Raw genomic sequence first — 16,980 nt, forward strand, 5'->3', positions numbered from 1 at the left:
GGTGCTAGGTAGCTGAGCTAGCTCCGTCCTGCACGGTAAGGCTTGCTGGCAGCGTGGCTGGGTGCGCTTCCTTGTTTCTACTAGCTTACCTCTCATCGGGATCCTGGCAAGCTGATGGTTCCACACTGCAAACAGAGGAGGGACGAGCAGCCCCACGGATAAGAAAATGGGTTGGAAGTCGAGACTTAGCCTCTGTTCTCCACCCTTTCTTAGGACTTCTTATGGTGAGCAGTTTTGCTTTCTTCAGTGGCACGGTTAAAAGTTGTTGGAAGGCTGAAGGTTCCAGCGTTCTGAAAATATGTACTCAAAGTATTTCAGAGAGGGGAAGCTTGAGGTGACACAGCTTTAAGTGCCTCCAAATTCAGGTAGGGAATCTCTTGAAAGTGAGAACTGTTGAATGCAGCTGGAAGGCTACAGCTGTTTAACAGTTGTTGTGTTAATCGTGTGGATGTGATTGAGAATAATGTCTGCCCTCCTCATCTTCAGAAAAATTAGTGCTGCCTGGAGTCAAATTAGTGCTCAGCTGGAGGAGGAGGAGCTGCTCGTTGTGGTGAGTAAGATCCAAGCTTTTCCACTCCTGAACTGCATAGTAAAGGTTGATTGGTCTATTCCCCTGTTTTAAAAATACACATTTGAAGGAGGCTTTTCCTACCCTCGTGTGGCCTAGTCTGAAATTGAAACTGAAAAACAACAATCATTGTAAAGCTGTTAAGTGCTCACTGCCGTAACAGCTGTCTGCTTCTTAAGAAATGCAGACACAATCATGACAAAACAGTTTCAGTATGAGTCCAGACAGCAAAGCTCCATTCTGTGGCCTTTACGTGGTGCCCCAGTGCCCTTAAACTCCACTTTGAAGAGGTGGGTGACAGGAAAGTGCTCCAAGAAACTTCCCATCCCACGTTTGTGCTGAAAGCAGGAGCTTCCCTCACGCCTGGCTCTCAGTAACGTGGTCTGTGGGTGAGAGATGTTGGCTTGGTGTGATTTTGCTTGGAGTCAGCACTTCACTTTAGCACTGGTTGGTGGAGCTGTGATTGCAGCCACATCTTGTGCTCTCAGCAAGGTGGGCCTGGAGCCACCGTAGGTGCAAAACTGCCATCTTCAAATGAGTGCTTCGTGTAGTATTGATTGTAGGGGAGTAGATTCTCTTTGAAGAAGAGAGGGGATGTGAGGACACGCTGGTCATCCTGACTGGTGTGGGAGGACCCTCGAGTTACGGGACAAGGGTGTTGCTGCACATCCTTCACCTCCACTATTTATATCAAGTGCATCTGCAAATAGCCTGGGAGGCATCCCAGGGGACCACAGTTCATCAGCATGTGTAAAATTGCAAAGCCAAGTCCCAAGCTGCTGGGAGCTGCAAGAACCTTAAAGAAGAAAGAATTATTAAAATATAAATCCTTACCACGGTAAAAATACCTTTCTTTATAAAAGAATTTCTTTGGATTCGTTCCTTACCTTTCAAAGGTTTAATGTTCGTTGTTGAGACACATTCTGATGTGGGCTGAGGATTTCTGCTGGCTTTGTAGCCTCACAGCGGGGAGGAAGGCTGATCCCCACCCAAGTGCCATGTAAAACGGTGCTTGTCCATGGCACTGAGTGTTTTTAAAGGCTCACTGTAGTTTAACCTTCTGGTACAGGGTAGCTAAGCTGTTCTGCTGTTAATGTTAAGCCATTGAGCATCAGCATGTTTAATTTTCACTCCCGCTGCCAAGTGGAGCTGGAGAACCCTTCTAGGTCAGTGAGGTTGTCTCTGGAATGCCCACGAGTAGCATTTTTATCAGGGACAATTTCTCCGACCAAGGACACTGATGTACCATTGCCTCTGGCTGCTTTATGAGCCCTCAGCTGTCCAGAGGTAGCAGGGTGGTCTGTATGCTTCAGACAGAAAACAACAGACATCACTGAAACATCGTACCAGGTGACCCAGTGTGTGGAGTGTTGCACCTAGGGAGGAATAATCACATGCACTGGTACAGGTTGGGGGATGAGCTGCTGGAGAGGAGCTCTGAGGGGAGGGACCTGGGTGTCCTGGTGGATGACAGGTTGACCATGAGGCAGCACTGTGCCCTGGTGGCCAAGAGGGCCAATGAGATTCTGAGGTGCATTAAAAAGAGCGTGGCCAGCAGGTCAAGGGAGGTGATCCTCCCCCTCTACTCTGCCCTGGTGAGGCCTCACCTGGAGTACTGTGTCCAGTTCTGGGCTCCCCAGTACAGTAATATTAAAGAAGCCTAATTTTGCATAGCAAATTCGGTGTACTCTTCATCTTTTTTCCAGTCTCTTTTATTGGATTCAGAACTATTTATGTGCTGAATGCACAGCAAAATGGAAGGTGGCATGGCTTGGGGCTATGGGAGCAGCTTACAAACGTGAGAGAGGATGAGCCTGTGGTGTTATGCATTCTGGAATTAATCCTTTTATGAAGAATGCAAACAGATGTGGTGAGGAGGTGAGCCAAGAAAATTCTGCTAACAAGCCCACAACAAAAGGAAGTAGGGAGGCTGCTGAGGGAGAGGGAAGTGAGCAGCAGGACGCCGACCTCAGAGCACATGGGGGCCCACACCCGTGCACGGTGGTGAGCGCGATCAGAGCAGCACATCCACCAAGATGGTTCCTGTGTTGGGTAGGACTGCAGGCTATTCACATCTGGCCTTCTGAAATGAGAATCTTTAGAAAGAATGTGGCCTATCTCCATTGGAAACTCAGGTCCTAATTAAGGCTGTATGGGTATCTGAAAGGTTATTGTCAGACTGAGGAGAGAGAGCGCTGCACAGATGAGGGTTTTAAAGGGAGCTCCCAATTGACTCTGATTTTTCTTAAATAAAAAAGCTGCTGGTGCCTGGCAAGCACTGGGGCATGTCATCAGAGGTTCAGCACTCTCTCTATAATTTTCTATAATTGCAGAGCTCAAAAAGATTATCCTGAGGGGTCGCTCAGCAAAGAGTTTTTGCATCAGTGACCATTACAGTGATATAATACACACAAGGAATAACTCTTCCTTGCTCCTAAATCCACAATATAAACAAGGCTAGAGATTTTTCAATATGATTGGAAAATAAAATCAAAATCAGCCTTGGCGTTCCCAACTGCAGCATGCAGGAGCCCAGGGCAGCCCCATGTGCAGCTGGAGGTGAGGACTGAGGGGCTGCCTCCCAGGGCTGCCATGGCCATGTAAACTGTCAGTGGTGGCAGAAGATGTGCAGAGGGGCAGTGGCTTTTAACAAACGCAATTACACAGCCTGCAATGAGCTCTCAGCCTCACCAGGCTGTGCCTCGCACCTCTGAAGAGCCACGGTTATTCCTGAGACAGCTTCTCCTGCATCCCAGTAATGCCCTGGGACTGGAAACAAAGGGAAGTGGAAAAGACGTTGCTGTGCTGGTTCCAGCCCAGAAGTTTTCTTAAGAAGAAACTTCCCTGGCTGTAGATTGGAGTCTGCAGGGCTGCCGGGAGGGATGTACGTTCATAACAGGGGTCTTTTAATTGGAATGCTTGATTAAAACATTATTCAAGCAAGGAACTTCATAAATGTAATTAAAACCTTATAAAAAGCCTGATTGAGGCAACGCGGGCTGAGTTGGAGCAGACTTCAGGCCACGTGCAAAGCACAAAGCAAGAATTCCATCACACTCTCCCTAACAAGGTTCCTGAGACAAATTAAAGAATCAATTAAATGTCTTTCAAGAGGAAATAAGATATCCAGAAGGAACGAGCTGGATGACCTTTTCCTGTTTCAAGAAACGTCTGTTATGCTCTGATGATGTGTTTTTATTTTAGCTGTTAACTCTCCAGAAGGAACGGCGATGTTGTTTCTGTGATATTAGGTTCTCATTCATTGCATCTTTTCTTTCATGTGGAGTGTGGTGGGACTTCCCAGGTGTCAGAGGCTTAACCTTCCTTATAATAACACTATATGCTGCAAAAGATAAAACAACAAGGCCATCAAGAGGCTTTTGGCTCTTACAAGGTGATGCAGAGGAATATCACAGCAAGAGGTGCAATTTACTTTTTAAAGGATGGCTCCTGAAAGAGGCACTCTATGCATAGCTGGAGGTGAAAGTCTGCACTGTGGGACGATTCCCAAATCTTCTATTTCATAGCTAGTTTCCTTGCAGCTGGCAGCTCCTACAAAACCCTCTGGGTTTCTCTTGCTTCTCTGCTTGTCCTTGGAGTAGATGAGGCCAATGCCCCTCTTTGTAATAGCTCCCCTGGCAAAGAACCAACGAAAGCTATTTCTTGCCAAAATTGCAATCTCTGCATAAACAGAGGAGCTGTGCAGATAATAAACCTTGATGTTTCAACCTGTCATAGGTGTGAAGCGGAGCACTAAAGCGAAATGATATGCAAAGCCGCCGCGAATGAGCATTCAAGCAGAATAAGCATTCAAGAGCCCTGCAAGTGGGACGTGGGCACGTTTCTCTTTTTGTTAGTTCAGAGCTGTCAGCAGCATGTTGATGATATCTGCACAGGGCACTGCCCTCATCTCGCTGCTGGCAAAAGGAAGGAGCCACAGACCCCAGGGCCACCTGCCTGTCCCACAGCCACAGCCTCCTTTCAGGCAGTTGTAGAGGGCAATAAGGTCTCCCCTGAGCCTCCTCTTCTCCAGACTAAACAATCCCAGTTCCTCAGCTGCTCCCCATAAGACTTGTGCTCCAGACCCCTCATCAGCTTCATTGCTCTTCTCTGGACATGCTCCAGGGCCTCGGTGTCTCACATGACATCTTGGTGGCCAAACTGGAGAAAAATGTATTTGGCGGATGGACCACTCGCTGGATAAGGAATTGGCTGGATGGTCACACTCAGAGAGTTGTGATCAACAACTCAATGTCCAAGTGGAGATCAGTGATGAGTGGTGTTCCTCAGGGATCAGGGTTGGGATTGGTGTTATTTAACATCTTTGTAGGCAATGTGGACAGTGGGATCGTGTGCACCCTCAGCAAGTTAACAAACAACACCAAACTGAGTGGTGCAGTTGACACACTAGAGGGAAGGGATGCTATCCAGAGGGACCTGGACAGGCTTGAGAGGTGGGTACATGCCAACCTCATGAAGTTCAACAAGTCCAAGTGCAAGGTCCTGCACCTGGGTTGGGGCAATCCCAAACACAGATACAGGCCAGGTGGGGAACAGCATGAGAGCAGCCCTGAGGAGAAGGACTTGGAGACACTGGCCAACAACAGATTCAATATGAGCCAGCAATGTGTGCTTGCAGCCCAGAAGGCCAACTGTATCTTGGGTTGCATCAAGAGAAGTGTGATTCTACCCCTCTGCTCTCATAACACCTGGAATGCTGTGTTCAGTTCTGGGGCCCCCAACACAAGAAGAACACGGAGCTATTGGAGTGAACCCAGAGGAGGGCTACGAAGATGATCAGAGGGGCTGAAGCACCTCCTCGAGTAGGACAGGCTGAGAGACCTGGGGCTTTTTTGCCTGGAGAAGACAAGGCTCCTGGGGGACCTTATAGCGGACTTCCAGTGCCTGAAGGGGCTACAGGAAAGCTGGGGAGGGACTTTTAAGAAAGGCATGCAGCAGCAGGATGAGTGGAAATGGCTTCAAACTGGAAGAGAGTAAATTTAGACTAGATGTTAGATATTCTTTACTGTGAGGGTGGTGGGACACTGGCACAAGTTGCCCAGTGAAGCTGTGAATGCCCCCTCCCTGAAAGCATTGAAGGCCAGGCTGGATGGGGCTGTGACAACCTGGTCTAGAGGGAGGTGTCCCTGCCTATAGCAGGGGGTTGGAACTAGATGATTTTAAAGGCTCCTTCCAACCCTCCAAAATCCAAAGATTTGTCCCCACTTGGTTTCACCTGCAAACTTACTGAGGGTGCACATGGACAGGAAGCTCAATGAGGCAGAAAGCACACACTGCCATTAAAAAGAGAAAGCAATGATGGCAACAGCTGTGATTTGCAATGGAAACAAAGATCCACAGTTCTGCTGTATTTCTTTCCAGGGAGCAGTGGGCTATCCTGGGAGTCCTTTTGTGTACTTTCACAGTCAAAAACAATGCAGCCAACACCTAACCTACATTTGCAGCTGATACAAACGTTGGTGCCAGCTCAGGGGCACAGGACAGGCCCTTGTGCAGGGCTGGAGCCCACAAGCCAAAAGCTCCCTGCAGGGCAGCAGAGATCCCAACACAGCCACACCATTGCTGAGCTATTGCTGAATGTAACTGAGGACGTGCCATGCTGAGTCCCACACCTTGTGCTTGCTGCTTCAGTGTCAGATATAAATAGTTATTGAGTCTAAAAATGCTCAATTTTTTTTTCTATATCTGGAAAGAAACTGGGTTAGGCAGTAGAAAACACACTGCTTCATCTTCTTTTACCTAAAGAGAGGGAAATGTGAATTCTCTGCTTACAGCCAGCATGCAGAAGGTCCTTTCATCAGAGAATTTATCGCATCCCTGACATTTCTTCGTTGAAACCAGAACACTGCCAGGCTCCCTCTATGGAGCTTTTTCCCAGCCTGCCTTCAGAAGCAGCACAGGGCTGCTCACGCTGCTCTCATCGTGTCCCAGCATGGGTGGTGGTCCCAACAACCATCTGCAAGTGGGATCCTGTGGTTAATCATGGCAAACAGAGGGAAGAAAGCTGCTCTGGGAGTTCCTCATATTTCAGAACTGATGATGTACATGTGCAGCGAGATAAAAAAAAAGGAAGCTTTTAAGTCCTTTGGTGAAGAATGTTGATTTAGGCAAAGTATCACCAGTGGGTGGAGGGAGGTGATCCCTCCCCTCTGCTCAGCACTGCTGATGCTATACCTAGAGTGTTTTGCTCAGTTTGCAGCCTCCCAGTAGGGAGAGACCTGGATACACAATGGAGGAAGTCCAGCAGAGGGCCATCAGGTGCTGCAGAGCCTGGAGCACCTCTCCTACGGGCAAAGCACCTCTCCTGCTCAGCATTGAGAAGAGGAGGTTCAGGGGGACACAGTCAGTGTCCATAAATACCTGAAGGGAGAATGCCAAGAGGACTCAGCCAGGCTCCTTTCGGTGGTCCCAGTGCCAACACAGGAGGCAGTGGTCACCAATTGGAGCACAGGGGCTCCCTCTGAGCACCAGGCAGCACTGCTGTGCAGTGCAGTGCTGGAGCACTGGCACAGGTTGCCCAGAGGCTGTGGGGTCTCCTTCTTGGGGATGTTCAGAAGCTATATGGCCGTGGGCCTGAGCCCCCTGCTTTGGTGTCCCTGCTGGAGCAGGAGTGGGCAGGAGGAACACAGAGACCCTGCCAGCCTCAGCCATCCTGGGGTTCTGGGATATCTCTGGAAAAAAAAAAAGATTGTGAACAACACTGAACCAGTGAGGCTGTGGCAAAGTTTAGCTGACTTACTCACCTGAGATGAAAAGAGAAATTGCTTTTACTAACAAAGTACTGAAGGGAAAAGTACAATGTGGGCATGTTTTTGTGGGCTATGGTGCTTCAGGATGAGCCAGAGCCATCAGAGTTTGGCCCCGGAGCTAGGCTACCATGTGCTGCTGCCTGCATAAGCCCTCTTGCAGCATCATCTGCCTCCACACTGCCCTCCACAGCCTTCCCATGGACAGCTCTCAGCTCTCACAAAGCACATTTTCAGTTGTTTATTTCCTGAGATGAGCCAAAAGATTGCCGCTGCCTTCCACAGCCTTCAGAGCAGTCCTGGATAGATGGGACTGGATCACAGATTGTGTCCTCCCCACCTTGTGCCTGGCTTGGCTTTGGATGGTCTCTCTGTTTTGGAAAGAACACCAGTTAGTTTGGAATGAATGAGATGGATAAACAAATTAGACACAAGTAAATCTCATTTCAGAGAGGCTCCTTAGAAAGTCCTCTTCAGAAAGCCAATATACCCGATAATTTTTTGAACCTCTTCACAGTGCAGCAGCAGCACTTTGTCCTCCTCCACAGAGCCACACAGAACAGGGCACACTCTGAACTGCCCGCATTTTCCTATTGGAAATGAAACCTAGAGTGCCCCTTTTTTTTTTGCTCTCATTTCCAGCTTGGGCTTCCCCACTACATCACAGCCGTGCTGAGGCTGTCGTGAGCATTCCCACCCTGCACGGAGCCAACACTCACGTGCTCAGAACAGCCCTGGCACTGTCCCAGCCCCGTGTTTGGGCACCAGGAGGGCCAGGGACCCCTGCATCACCCTGCCCACATGTGCCAGGGGCCGTGCCAGGGCACATCCAGCCCTGGTGCTGTTGTGCTGAGGGGTGCATGGGCCTCTGTAGTGTCACAAAGCAGCTAATGACTGAGTATTTACACGGTAATTACAGGGTTATTTTTGCCTTCTAAAATCAAGTGCTACCTCATAATTAGAAATAAAGAGAATGGCAATCCTAATTATCAGGCTTTAATTGGACTGGCAGACGTGTGCCAGGTCTGTCTTTACTCCTGTCCACACCATCCCATAGGGTCTGTGCAGCTCTCTCCAGCACCAGGGCTCTCTCCATCCTATGTCCCAGGACAGGTGGAGGTGGGGATACCAGCACAGGCACAGGTGAGACCTTGGGATGGGCAGTCCTGACGTGCCAGGCAGATCTGAGGAAGAGGAGCCCTTCGAGCATCCCTCAAACAGCAGTGCCTGCTGCAGACTGAGGTGCAGTGCAAGGTGCTGCTGGCACCACCTGCAGACAGCTCAGTAACTCACACACTGCCGTCATAAGGTCAGAAACATTGCACCACCTCTCACCTGCACATTTCCTGGTGAATGATGACCAGGGATGTCTTTGTGCTTAAAATATGGCACCAATGCACTCTGCTCACCCTCCCAGCCTACTCATGCAGCCTTGCTGTGCCAGGCAGGGCTAAGCAGGGCCGTGCAGGCCCAACTGGGTGCAGGCAGGTCCTGCTGGGCGCAGCAGGTTGTAAAAGTCCCTCTGGGCTCAGAGGTGCCTCTAAGTCCTGCTCTCAGCCCATGAAAAGTCAAATCGGATTGCTCCAGAACCCATCTTTCCACAACGTGTGCCCATTGCCTCTCCCTTCTCCATGTATTTCAGAGGGCTGCTTCCTCTCTTTCCTACCAGGCAGTAGCCATAGCCAGCAGTAAGACCCTGCTTGGCCTACTTGTCTCCAACCTGGACACCCCCAGCTCCCCTCAAACACCTTGTTCTCCAGCTCCACAGCTAGGTCCACAGCGTCCATGGGATGCATGCCTATCCATTAGACTCTTTTCCAGAAGGCCCCAACACCGGGCAGAGTCCAGTCTGAGTTTTGGGAGAGAGTCAGACCTCTGATGTTCTCTTGTTCCAGGAGGTCCAAGGTGGGCACAAGTGCCTTGGAGTCAGGTGAGGAACAAGGACATGCCTGTCCTGCAGCTCCTGGCATAACAGAGCTGAAGCGTTAGAGATATTTGGGATGGAATGGGAAAACCTTCCCAAAGGTGAGGTGATCTACTGGGTCTGGTGTGGGGGTTGGAACAGACAGGATATCCTGATGCATTTCAGTACATAAACCCCAGCAGCAGCCTGCGGGCTGAGCCTGAGTATTTAGGAGCAGGTGCTGCAGTGCTGCCTTTGCCACCATGCAGGCCAGATTGCTGAAAAGCAGGGAATGAGGAATTAAAACAGTTCAGTGCAAATGCCTGAGAATGGGCAAGTAGTGAGACAAGGTGCATCCCAAAGGCAGGACCGTGTGCCAGTTCTCCCTGCCCAGAGCAGAACCAATGTCCACAGCACTGCTCTGCAGGATGGTCCCATACCAGCAAGGGCCCCAGAACCCTCTTCCTGGACCTCAACCCCTACCAACGCCTCTAGGTGCTGCCCAAGTGCCCTGGGGGAGGCGGTGATGAGAGATGACAGCACAGACAGAAGGAGGCCAGAGGCCAGAGGCTCCCTCCCACTTCGTGGGAAGGAAGCAGTGGTTTTTATCAGCAGCAAGAGGGGAAATCCAGCAAGGCGGCTGCTTCATCAGTGCCTGAGCCTCCCAGGAGCACGTCATCTTGCTAAAACAGGAGCTCATGTGCTGGGAAAGTTAAAAATTGAATTGGGTTTATTTAGTCACTGGTCATATGCTGACAGTGGGAGTAGCAGTTCCGGGAAGTCCTCAGCTGAAAGGGACACGGGAGTCCTGGGTTGCACTGGGCAAAGTATCACCATGGGTGGAGGGAGGTGATCCTTCCCCTCTGTCAGCACTGCTGAGGATATACCTGGAGTGCTGTGCCCAGTTTACAGCCTCACAGTATAGGGCACAGCAAGGCCCAGGAAGGGGCCTTCCAAAGGCAGCAAAGGAGACCAGGACTGGCTGACCTCCCCTGTCCTGCTCTGTACTGTTTAAAACCTCTGCGTGAAGCAATGGGAAGGAAGTCAGAGAAGCAACAGAGACTGTGTCAATGTCTTGCTCAGAAAACAGCTGTCAGTTACCTGTCTAAAATGTGTAGCATGGAGAGACCAAGGAAGGAACAACCAACATTACTTTTTAAACATAAAATCAGATGTTCTGGATTCCTGTGGTCAAGTACATGGTGCAAGACATTGTGGGACAGAAAGCTGATGCAGAACACTTTCTTAAACTCCCTTTTAAGCTGCATAATCCAGACTGGCTTTCTGCTCTCCATTGTCCTGAGGCAAGGAGCTCTCCTCATCTGCAGGGAGGACCCTGTGGCTTCCAACAGAAAGGAGCTCCTGAGGTGTGTGCTTCTAGCACTCAGCTTGAATCCGGCCTGTCAAATGAACACGGATTAGATTTGGGCCAAAGCAGTACTTGTGCAGATGAAGTAAGAGAGGACTCTGGATTCATGCAGCTTAACCTCCAGGGAAAGATGTGATCATCCTGATTTATTCAGCCTTGAGATGCAAAGGAGCAGAAACCAGCAACAAATTTTGATTGTGAATCAGCCATTTCCTGCTGCCCTTCTCCTTGTCCTCCATGGATGGTCTTCCTGAATATGTTAGCTCCTGGCTTGCATCTCTGATCTTAAGACTTTGAATCCCAAATATGTGTCAGGACATATTCCCCTACAAGCATGCTCCAGTGGCAAAGCACATGGGACTGCAGAGAGCATTAATAAGCTATAGAGCTCTTGAGCCAAGCTTCTGTAGATGGCGTCATACACCTGTAAATCTCTGCTCAGCTCTCCAGGAATGCTGCTACTGAGAGGAACTCATTCCCTTTGGGCTTATTATTGAATTTTAGAGAATTGTTTCAATTCCTGCTGCTTCTAGAGAAACTCAGCTCTGCTGAGTGTCCCAACCTCAGTCCACCAAAATGACAGTGCACCCATACAAAGCACATGGAGATTCATGTGGAAGTCAGCACGAGGGACCAGCATCCTCACAATCAGACCACCAGAAAAAGGAGAATTCATATGCCCAGCACTGGCACTGATGGAGATGGCTCTTCTGAGCAATGAAGTGGTGGGCCATGGTCCAACTGGCCAGCTCCCAGTCTATGGGCCTCTTGTCTATACACTGGTTGTCACTGCCAACATTTTATGTTCAGTATTGTGTCTCACATACTACGTGTCTTCTTATTTATAGGAATTACGGAGACACTTCCTGAAAAAATAAAGAGTTTCCTATTAGAGCAAGGAAATGATAACAAAGCAAGAGATATTCATAGGGAAAAAATACAGCTTGCCTAGCAAAACTGCTATCCTATTATCTCACCAACATAGCACAGATAGGAGAAGTTATAAATAGCTTTTGTGGCAATTCCTGGGATTGCATCTTGGCACTGCTGCCCCTGGCCACCTCTCTCTGGCTCTATCCCAAAGTGATGCAAGCAGGCAGGGATGCGGCAGGCTGGAAAGTCCCCGCCAGTGTCCTGACCCTGTTCTCTAGGGACCAGCAGGCAGGCGTAGCACCAACACATGATCCTACTCAAGGTAATTGGAGAACAAGACTCTTTTGTTAGGAGATTCGGGTTTTCCTGGTGAAAATAGCTGAAAGGCACAGAGGGAAGAGCTGGGAAATTGAGAAGGTAATTGGTTTTAATTGGTTATCCTGATATTTGAGTTGACACAGGGTATAACATAGCCTTGACTATGATAATCCTGGTTCACAACAGGAAAAAAGGCTTTGTGCTACTGTGGTTGATATCACTGGACAGAAGAAAGGCAGGGGGAGAGTCAGGGAGCCCTAGGGGCTGGTCTTACCTCACACTCCGGGCAGCATCGTTTATTCATTTATAACAGGAGGATTCCATTAGCTGTCTGTGGAGAAGAGTGAAGGAAAAGAGCCTGTGCACCATCCTGTTGCTTGAACATTTTTTTTTTTTTAAGATGTCTGAGATAGAGATGTATCTGAGCATTTCAGTGCACAACCCTTGTGATAACAGAGCACACAAACCCCCAGGTCCAGCCTGTTCTTGCACAGTGGTTGCAACGGGCTCCAATCCTCTGCGCTTCAGACTACCCACATTTTTGGGGGCACGCGTGGCAGATCAGTCCCAGCTGATGGTTCAGCCATTGGCAGTAACTTGGAAGCCCTGGTAATCTGAAACACCTCATATTGCTCTGAGCCAGGCCACACTCAGCTTATGGGTAGGAACTTGCTAATTTAACCTGATTGATTGCTTCTGCATCCCAGCATAAGGGCTGCATTTAGCTCAGAGACTGCCTGCTCCATAACAAAGGCAAATTTCCCTGCTACCTGAGCCTGCTGCCTGCACAGGCACAGGAACCTTACCTCTCAGGTTGAGGGAGAAGCACTGACTGCATCTTCTCCAACTCACGGAGCCATAGCATGGCCCAGCAGGACTCCAACAGCACTACCACATGCATCAGAGAGAGGATCTCAAGCACTGTGTTCAGTTTTGGGCCCTTCACTACAAGAAAGACATCAAGGCCCTGGAGGGTGTCCAGAGAAGAGCAATGAAGCTGTGAGGGGTCTAGAACACAAGTATTATGGAGAGCAGCTGAGAGAACTGGGATTGTTCAGTCTGGAGGAGGCTCAGGGGAGACCTTATTGCTCTCTATAATTGCCTGAAGGGAGGATGTGGTGAGCTGGGGGTTGGCCTCTTCTCCTGCATAACTGGCAATAGGATTGGAGGGAATGGCCTCAAGTTCTGCCAGCAGAGGTTCATGTTGGATATTAAGAGAAATTTCTTCCTCAAAAGAGTGGTTAGGGACTGGAACAGGCTGCCAAGGGAGGTGGTGGAGTCATCGTCCCTGGAGGTGCTCAAGAAACATTAAGATATTGTACTAAGGGACATGGTTAAGTGGGAAAATAGTGGTAGGTGGACAGTTGAACTGGATGATCTTGGAGACCTTTTCCAACCTTGGTGATTGCATGATTTTATGACAGTGCCTCTTACTATACTGCTTGTTATATTTTCTTTGGATAGCTCTGAAAATCACAGGTTTAGTATCTGTTATTGCTTTATTTTCTACTCTCCAGTTTTAACTGTACCTGTGCTACTGCAGTTAAGTATCACTGGCCATTTAATGGTTAACATTTTACTTCAAGCAGCAGTACATTTAGCAGGGGTCATGGTGGAATAGTTTGCCCTTACTTGTTTTTTAAAGCCCTTACTTTAAGCTAAGCATGCAGTGCTAGGCTAGACATAGTCCTCTTCCATAAGTCCTCCCATCAGAAAAGGTGTCTTACCTTATGTTTTGTGACTTGCCCTTCAGGGCTGTCTGCTTCAGGCTGCACTAGGGGAGCAGGGTCCTTGGCCCAGATGCTGTAGTTATTTGGGTGGAGAGGAGAGGCCTTGCTTTATCACAGCCTAACTCACCCCTCCCAGGCTTATTTTCTGAGTAAACCCACATGAAACCTAAGAAGGAAGCTGACCGAGCAAGAGGCATGGAGGCAGCTATGGGAGTCTCTGCCAGGCAAAATTGACGCCCTTAAAATACACTAAAATGTTTTATCCAATGCTGATGACGTGGTGGCAGTGGCAGGTGGATCTGGGTTTTCAGAAGACATCCCCCCCCCCCCAAGAACTTCCCACAGCAGCTGCACCATGTTTTGTTGGTGTGTTAGATGCCAAATCCTGCCTCAGGCACCTCTAGGGGTTTTGTGAAGTGCTTCATGCTCTGGAGAAGGGCCTGCTCCCCCCTTCTGACATCTTCTTCCCATCAGACCTATTCTCAGGCTCAGGGTTTCAATCCCTTCTGACACATCATCTCTCTTTGCCCTCTCACCAATACTCAGCCTTTTTACCTCTCTCCTTATCCTTTGAGGTAAAACAGAGTGAACAAACAACTAGTAATTATTCCTCCAGAAATGTGCTCCAAAAGAGTTTCACAGGAGGCCATAAAGCCAATTAACATTTTATCAAGGCTGGAGCATACTCCCTTTGTCCCCAGACCTCGCACCCCGCTGCTTATCTTTGTGTTAGCTCTGCCTCTGTGAGCAGGTGTAGGTCACTGAGACACCCAAACTAATTCATTGCAAAAACAAATAAACAAAACCCTTAAGAGGGAATTAGCTGGGACAGTGCGGGCTGCAGAAGGGGAGAAGGCAGCCTGGAAGGAAGCAGGAGAGGGGAATAGCCCTTCCCTTGGTGGCAGCAAGCCACTGAGTACATTCAGTCACTCAGTGCCCTCTAAAGGATGGCTGTGCAGCACTACTGGTCTCCAAAAAGACTAGGTGTGGCCACGCTGTGTTCCCAGCTCTAATTCAAAAGGCACTGAAAGTCACAGACACCACAAAATAAACCTGAAACTACGATACACAAAGGCAGAAACCTACTTCCCACCTCTGACAAGTCAGAGCTGTACTATAAGGCAGTTATTAATTGCAGTGTGATCCCTTTGAACTGAGAGAAAAACTCTGTTGTGGTGGGGGGTCAGCCCTGTCCAGACACTCATGTCACACTATGGGAAAGCTGGCTGGAAATATAAATTAATGATAATATAATTGATCTGTAGCATTTGAAAACTGGGTTAAAAGCAGTGTGTGACATGAAGCATTAAACTGATGTAAACTCCTCACGGCAGATTAGGTTTGGCCAAACAACTGAGGTGGGTTAACCTTGTAGCAGATTTTATGCAGGTTCTGCCCAGGCCAGGGCTTCAAGGTGCCTAGTCCAGCCACCTTGCAGGCTTCGTCATCTGTTCCTTCTTGCCCTCTACCTGCCCCCTCAAACAGAGCCTTTTGATCCTCTGCTTCAGCCTTTTCTCTGAGCACTTGCAATAGCAGGTCTTCTCCTTCCTCAGACCGTAGGTCTTAAGCCTCAGTCCTACCATAGAGGTTTGCCTGGAGTCTCCTGCAACTGAAGCAAAGTTTTCCAGTCACCTTGAAAAAGTGAGCAAAACATAGCAGGTGCCCTAGCAGCAGTACAAGGGAGCTTAGCAAGCAAATGGCCGTGAACAGAGATGGGTCCAGAGTGGCCACCTTGTTGCTATGCTGTCATGTTCATCTCCCTAACTTGGTTTCACACAGATCCCATTTCATTTTGCCTCTTTGTATATCACTTCCAGTCCTCACACTTCTTTTTGGCTCCCTGTGTGAACTGAGATAGAGTTGAAGGTTTCTGGGGCTTGCAGGGCTGTGCTGGAGGTGCTGCGAGCTGACATTTCAGAGCCAGAAGGGTTTGGCACCAGGCTGGGCTACTGATTCCAAAGTTGCAGGACTACATAAATGGTTGAAGGGCCTGGAGTGAGACCTGTGATAAATGTTCAGGATTAAGCAGTGCCCAATGAATAAGAAACATAGAACTATGTCCTGCCTATGAGCAATCTCACATCACTGTAGACCAGCTGTGATTAAAATCTGTGTTTTCTCATAGGTTCCACATCTTCACATCAGCCTTCTGCAAAGGGAATATGCACACAAAGCCCCTGCAACACATAAAGGCCAGCACACCATCATGCCCACGCTGAGCACACAACCAAGCTGTTGGGACTTGCCCTGGAAGAAAGAGCAACAGACTCCAGCACACACTGGCACAAAGGCATCTTAACACATACATGCTCGTTCAGCAATGCCCATCTGAAACACATTATCTGATCATGCCAGAACTCATTCCAGCCTGACCCGCTTACTGAGCCAGCTCTGCGGGTCCAGTATAAATGACCCCAGCACAGGCCCCACAAGACAGACATGACTTTGGTAGGAGAAAAGATGTTGTAAGGAGAAAAATAAATAAACAAATAAATAAAAGTCCTGCGCTTCCACTGGGAATAGAATGAGAAGAACAAGAACTTAGGTCAGATGTTGAGAAAAACATTTCCAAGCTAAGAAGAGTACAGCCCTGGAACAGAGATCCTCGGAGATTACTGAATCACTGTCCTTTGAGGATATCTATGAAAACGCCTGAAAAATCTCGGTCAGGGGTGACACAGTGTCCTCACCAGGGAGAGAATGGACTAGGACACTTAGCAGGCTTCCTTCTGGCCTGTTCCTTTGTTGTTCTTTTCCCTTCAATTCTGTATCTTAAAGAATCTGACATGAAGTAGGTGTTTGCATAGAAATATGGTAATGCTGCTGTTCCCCCAAGTGCACAGCAATTACCAGTCACCGTGTGGCACTGTGAGGGGACTCAGAACAGCAGCACAACGCTCAAATGCATTTGCTTCAAGTATTTTGGCTCTTCTTTAGGAAGAACTGCTGATGAAGGGAGCACGCCCCTCAGTTAAGCAGCTCTGATCCAGAGCAGCAGAGCCTCCAGACAGAGCCTTCCCAGCACAGCTCTGCAGCCAGGCCCCACTCCAGCACCTCCTCCTCTGTCTGTCTGTCCTTCCGACCCTGACAGTGTTTGCAAGGCTCTCCCCGAAGCGAGGTGTGGGAGGCAGAGCACACTCCTGCGACACGAGGGGAAAACGGCCGCTCTATTCCTCAGCACCTTCGCATTCCCTCGGGTGCACTTTGCACCGGAGAAACAACTCCCACTACACAACCTGCTGCTTTGTTTGCTCCAGGCACATTACAGCATTATTAGCCACCTCCCCCACGTCAAGGCCGCCGAAGAATGACGCCTCTTTCCCTGTTCACTGCAAAAATGACTTCTCCTTCACTGGTTCTGTAAAGGAAATGGGCATATGGCTTCTTTATGTGATAGAAGTATACTTATTAAATAGTCACTGAAATAAAAAAGCAAAACTGCTCTCACCCAT

This window comes from Cyrtonyx montezumae, unplaced genomic scaffold (genome assembly GCF_038088225.1).
Source record: "Cyrtonyx montezumae isolate F1298 unplaced genomic scaffold, pur_monq_1.0 scaffold_8, whole genome shotgun sequence".
Taxonomy (NCBI): Eukaryota; Metazoa; Chordata; class Aves; order Galliformes; family Odontophoridae; genus Cyrtonyx; species Cyrtonyx montezumae.